Genomic DNA, 6,396 nt, shown 5'->3' on the forward strand with positions numbered 1-6,396 from the left:
TCATGCATTGCTCTGTAGACTGAAACCAAACTAATGCAAATGCCCTAAAATAAAGTTCATCCTATTTGCTGTTTATAAACAGTGAGTTACAGTGCACTATCAATTGAAGCTAAGATATGCCATGTAGCACACCATGGCAAAAGTACAGCCAGTGTAGAAATAAATCCAGGGCTCAGGCTATAGGACACTGTTATGGGGAGCCACCTGGCTGAGAGGAAAACTAGGCTTTCCATCTCCTTTGCATTTCAGAGGGAAGTGAAATACCAACATGCTTGTGCTTGCTATGAACCTTGCAGCAACTGTGAAGGAAGGCAAGAAGATCATCTGGGCAAGGTAATTGTAATGAAGCAAGACAAACATAGCAGTCCTCCTGCAGCTGAAGGTCTCTGGTCATCAGCATGTCCTGCCAGGCTCTCCTCCCATTATCCCTTGCCCTGACCATTGGCCTTGGAGGTCAGGAGCGCTGCACCACCATCACGGTGTGCATGCCGAAATAGCCTCAGCAAGGCTATTAAGAAACTAAATTACATCCCTGATGTCCGCTGGCTTCCAGAGGGCTGGTTTTGTTTACAGGATGGGTAAGTGCCAGTGGACTCACAACAGCAAGAATAGAAACCCATCCATTACCGCGAGGCCGGACGACAGATGGAGGGAAGGTCATGGGCTGGGTTTGTAACCACATAGCAGCCAAATGCTGCCCCCGTCTTTGGGGGCACACAGGCTTGGCCAGCAGCTTCCTGAACACCCTGACAGATTTTGGGTACACCACTCCCCGCCACCCTGCCAATGTCGTGGTGGCTTGCGTCACCCAGGGGTGCAGGTTATACACAGGCCTGTTGGCACCAGCTGCTGCCTGTCCTATGGCAGGTGAGACAAACTCACAGGAAGCCCACAAGGTCAGGAACCGGGCTATTTCAGGTTGATTATTGCAGGTTATGGCTTTCCCCCCGCTCTGCCATTTGGCTCTAATGTGGTCTGATGGTGAGAGCAGCCAAAGGTGAGGAAGGGCTGTGAGGTTGCTCTGGGGTCAGGCTCATTTGCAGTGGTAGAGCCACCCACGGTTTCACCAAGAAGGTGGACTATTATCTGCCACCTTGACATCAAACTGAATGGTGCTACTAAGTGCTGCTTCTGCTGGTGCTGCCTGGATCAATAGCCCTGCCACTGACTTCCCACTTTCTATGGCCACTTCCCAGCAAAGGCTCATGGTTTACCCAGGGCTTGATTAATTTATCCAGGCCCTTCAGCTCCTAGGTGCTTCCCAACTGATGTGCTCCCAGCTAACAACAGAACCAGTTAGGAGATCCTGAATGCATCACCATTGCTCTCCTTTCCAGGCAGTACCCTGTCTGTGGCCATCCAGCTGCCCCAGTACCATGTCCCGTTCTGCTGTACCCAGCAAACTTCATTAGCGCTGCCACATTTCTGTCAAGGTAATGGTCAAAATACGGAAGGGTTTTAGTCCAAGAAGGATGCTTGGGAAACTGGACAAGCAGCTATGCTCTCACTGACACATTCCCTTGAAACATATGAAGCTGTCTTTGCTCCCTGCCCTCGCCACACTGCAGCTCCTTTACCAGGTCCCATTGACGTCTCTTTAGCTCTTCATTTCCTACAGGGTATCATACGAAAGGGAATGGATGGCATTGCTTTGGAGAAATCATTCACTACATAAGGAAATTAGGTTAGTCTGAAACCAACTGCCTTTGGCAAACTTATGCCATAATTTATTGCATTCACCATTTACCCTTCAATATTATTTCTGGAAAAATGTGTTCTGTGTTATTCAGGCATGGCTGATTTGCTCTCTGCCATGTGGAGAGGAGACTAAACACTGCAAGGTGTGCATGCCACTGCTGCCAGCGTGGATGTGAGGATTGCTGCCTCTGCGTGGTGCCACCCATTATCTCTCACTCACTGCCTCCCCTCCCACCTGCAGCACCACCACCACCACCAGGGAAAACAGAGGCAATTACTTTGGGGCCACTCCAAAATTACCTTTAATCTTTGGTCCATTGTGCCCTCACTTCCCCCCTCCCTCCCCACTTTGTTTTCCTCTTCTTCCTCATTCGGATAAAGAATTGCTCACTGTTTCTTTCAATTTCCTTTGCAAGGTCTATGCAGCCGCTGCTGGAGAAGCTCCTCTTGCTCTTTACATGATGCTTCTTCAAAGACAATAGATCTCAAATGTGGAGTGAGCCAAAGAGCTTTATTTCTGCCATACCTCAGTAATAATGCACACACTGTCTCCTGCAAATAAGGAAATCATGTCATTGCCAGGTTAACTGTTGCTTTCAGAAATACAGAATCCTATTCCTGAAGGCAGCTGTCCTCTGTTTGATCGAGGAGCACCACGGGTCACTGTGGCAAACCAAATTAAAGCGCTGGGTTGCAGCTTTGCCAGAGAGCTCTGACAGTGAGGAGGCCATCCCTCCTTCTGCCCAGGCCCAGCCAGGGCAAGGGGACCTGCCATTACCTCCCTCTTCTCAACAGGCATCTGGGATGTCCAGGCTAGGAAGGGGCAGCATCACAGCCCAGTGTCACAGAACTGCAGTGAGGGTGTTACAGTTTTACCCACAATTGCCCATTTGGGTTCCACTCCATTGGCAAAACTGTGCATTTCCATGGAAAACAATAGGCTCCTTTTCTTGCCAAAAGTAGAAATCATTCCTATTGAAAGGCACTTGACAGGAACGTAAATAAATAAAGATACATTGAAACAGAAACACTGGAGGAAGGTTAATTTCTGAAATCTCTAAATCAGATGTCAGATTAGATTTGTGAAGTAGTGAAGAACATAAACAAGTACACCAAAAGACTGTGATTAATGAAAATCAATTAGCTATGTAAGAGGGGTTTTTGCAATCTGGAAGATAAAACCAGTGGAGCAGACCTCTGCCAGGTTGCTCTTGGTGGGCCAGCCAGATGGGATCCAAAGGTGACTGGGGCCAGGATCCCTCTCACCCTTCTCCCTGGGGATGGAGGAGGCATGCTGGGTGCCATGCCAGGGTCACTGGGAGGATCATTGGCTCCTGGGGCATGGCGGCTAATACCTGGCTGGGGGCTCCCCTTCCAGCCCCCCTTCCCCAACACCATTGACTCACCAGGCAGCCCTCCTCCCCAACCTCAGCCCTGTCTCACACCAGAATGGCACAGCTGCAGTAATGGGGAAATGAAGTATCCCTCATTGCAGTGCTTAAAAAATACAGTCTAAACCCCTAACCCCTAAAAACCTGCCCAACCAAGCCCTCCTCTCCCCTGTGGCTCCAGGTGCTTTGGTGCAATGCCGAGTGCTGCTCCCCATGCCAGCTTCCTTGTGCAGCGCAGTGGAGCCCACCTTGCCGATGCTGCAGGACCCCCTGAGCATGGGCCTTGGGCTGACCCAGCCAGGATGTGGCCACACCGCACCCGCGGGCTGGGGCAGTCTCTGTGCCTCACTGCAATTGGGTTTCCCCCATCCCGCCGCTATAATTAGATTTCTCAGCCTTAATATGTTGAATTAAACACCTACCTCTGGGAGGGGAGGCAAACAGTGCGCTGTGTTTTTTTTCCTCTACAACTAAGCAATTTGCTGCACGCTGTAATTTGTCTGCGTGCTGTCTTTTCTTTTTGGGACACATGTAATTTTGCTTTGATGAATGACACACATTAGTGATAGCCCTCCCGGCCGGGCAGGCTGGGGAAGGAGGCAGTGACAGCCCATGGGACGCTTACAAAGAAACTTTGTCAGCAACCACAGGAGCGACAGCCTTTCCAAAGAAAACAAACCCGGAGAAGGGGGTTATGGAGGGACCGTGCGGGTGGCAGGTTAACAGCAATGCTCTGCGGATAGGGATGAAGGGGAGCAGAGTCCTGGCACATCGTGATTTTGATGGGATTTACCCCACGGCCCCTGTTTTTGTACCAAAGTTGAGGAGGAGCAGCAGGGACGTGGGGGGAAGCAGGGTCTCGGCAGAGGCAGGCTTCTGTCAGGGAAGGGGGAGTGCTGCTGGAGGGGCCGACCCCCTGGCAGGCGGCACGCTGCCTCCTGACACCCAGCCCATAAGGGCTGCCATACGGGCAGCAGATAAACCACTTGCCGTTTCTCTTCTAATAGGGGCCGGCTGATGGGTGGCAGGAGACAGAAGCGGCGGTTTGCTGCACAGCCTGCCAGCGAATTCATGACTCCCATCCAAGCACCGGAGAAGCAACTGGCAGTGGGGGAAAGACCTTATGGCATGGAACAATATTTGGAAAACATTTTTTTTTAAACCCCAGGGAAGAGAAGACTAAACATCCGGGGTTTCTGTTAATAAGCTCTGTTAAACAACGAGCCTCGCCTCTCCTGACACCAGCATGCTGCATGGGATAGCCTTTCCCTGCTGAAACCAAGGGCCAGGGACTCAGACATCTAAGGCAGCTAGCCCTTGGTGCTGTTGGTAAGAGTAGTGCTGTCTCCCTAGTTGCTTAAAATGCAGGGAGGAAAGTGTGTACTTGCTCTGTAATTAATGGAGTTAAAGGAGAAATGATGCTGCAACATTGCGCAAGCACCGGTTCAACGCATTACGGAGGGATTCCTGCACCCATGGGAGGCTTTGCTCCCAACCCCCTACAATCAGAGCATGATTCTGGGGCAGCCTGGCCCCGCAACTGAAGGGAAGAGGCTCTCCCTAAACATGGTGAGAGACACGAATATGAGCAATTGCTTGCCAAGCAGAGATGATCATCTTTCTGGTGCTCAGTTTTGCAAAAGGCTGCCTGTCTCTCCTGTGAGAGGCAGTTCCTTTCTTTCCTCCCTCCCTCCTGCATAGGCACCACCGTGGTTGCTGCTTCCTGAGAGCCTCTCATGCCGTGATTGTCAGCACTGGAGTGCACTTAACCTCCCCTTAACAAAGCCAGCACGGATCCAGGTGGGCTCTTCAGCAAGGGTCGTCTGTCCCCCAGTTCATGCAGTTGCCACCAAGGCACCAGGTAACACGAATTGCTACGCATTCTTCACTTAATTGGTGAAATCAAAGGTACCAAATCAAAGGCACCACTATTCCGTTGCTCTGCCACTTAATTTTGCAAAAGTGACTCACACAGACAGAGGCAAATTAACATTTTAAGGTCGGAATGCAAACCTGGTTATCAGCTTGTGGGAAAGTTTTGATGTTTGAAGGCAGGACCTGACCTGATTTGCTCAGTGGTTCCTACCACAGGGAGAATTTGCAGGTGGGGTCAGTCCTGCTGCCATAGCACTTGTGAAAACCCACACTCCTGCCACAGTCTCCTCCTTCCCTTTGCTGTGGGGATGTTTGGTTTTCAAGCTGATAACTAGACCTGGGCAATTCCCTGTGTGGCACATGGGCTGGGCAGGAGGGAGGGCAGCTGCCACCCCAATAAAGTGCTCTGCCATATGCAGCTTGATCTGTGCTGGGGTAACCTGGCTACTGGACCAGCCTTGATCAGGACATGGACCAAGCATTTTGGTGCAGAGCAGCAGAGCTGAAGATAAAATCCCACTGGACCAGCTGGAAGTGGCCATCCCTGCATCGCCCCACTGGGTATGGGAGGGCACTGCCAATGCTGTGGGGTGATAGGGCACAGGGCTTTCCAGAGTGATGGGTGGTTTGGGGTGCTTGAGTCAGTTGTGCATTATGAAGCCCCTCAGGGACCAGATCTGCTGTCACAGGGAGACAGTGCCAGGGCCCACGGGAACGAGAAACCTGGGCAGAGCATAAACAAAATCCCATTCAGCTCAAGGGAAAACACAAACTGAAAAACAGCTGGGGAAAACTAATACAAAACACATACGGTTTGTATCTGCCTGAGTGTTTGGGAAGACGTGTTCATTCCTACAAATGGGTGTCTGTGCAGGGCCATGTGCCCTTGCATGGCTGTCACAGCCCAGGGACAGGGACCAGGCACCAATGAGGAGGGCATGGGGGAGAGGACACAGTAGATAACTACCCCAAAATATGCTAGGCATGCACCTGGCCATGAGCAGGAAGAGCAGAAACAGGGAAAGGGACAGCCAGTAAAGCCAGAGGTGCTGTTGGAGGTACCACAGCAGCAGCAACTGGGGCCAGAGGAGCCTTTGCAGCTGCAGGCAGTTTGGGGCACATGAGAAATGCTGCTGTGATTTCTTCAGCAGCATCTGTAGCAGATACAGAGACAAGGGGCTCCTCGTGTGGGACCCAGGCAGAGGCATTGGAAGAGGAGAGGGCTGATGACCCAAAGTGTTTACAATCCCAATAACGACATGTAAAATGCTAGCGTTCAACAAATCTGGTTGATATCATTCCTTCCCCCTCAGGCAAGAAAAAAAGCAGCTCTTTCAGACAGGACCCCTCTATGTGGCCAAACATAACACCAGTTCCTGTGCAAAGCTTTGCAGGCAAAGATTAAAACATCCTGTTGTTTCCCAAGCTTGCC

General features: G+C 51.1%; 1 long non-coding RNA gene across 1 annotated transcript; it reads left to right on the forward strand.

Annotated features, from left to right (window-relative positions):
• The first annotated feature begins 265 nt into the window (after positions 1–265).
• On the forward strand, positions 266–2,094 carry LOC133224286 (uncharacterized). The gene is made up of 2 exons (XR_009728824.1): positions 266–333; positions 1,338–2,094. It is a non-coding gene; the product is annotated as an uncharacterized LOC133224286 (long non-coding RNA).
• The last annotated feature ends 4,302 nt before the right edge of the window (positions 2,095–6,396 follow it).

The sequence above is a fragment of the Neopsephotus bourkii genome, unplaced genomic scaffold, assembly GCF_033783945.1.
Source record: "Neopsephotus bourkii isolate Nb327-2 ecotype Australia unplaced genomic scaffold, CSIRO-AGI_Nbou_v1 NB_196, whole genome shotgun sequence".
NCBI lineage: Eukaryota > Metazoa > Chordata > Aves > Psittaciformes > Psittacidae > Neopsephotus > Neopsephotus bourkii.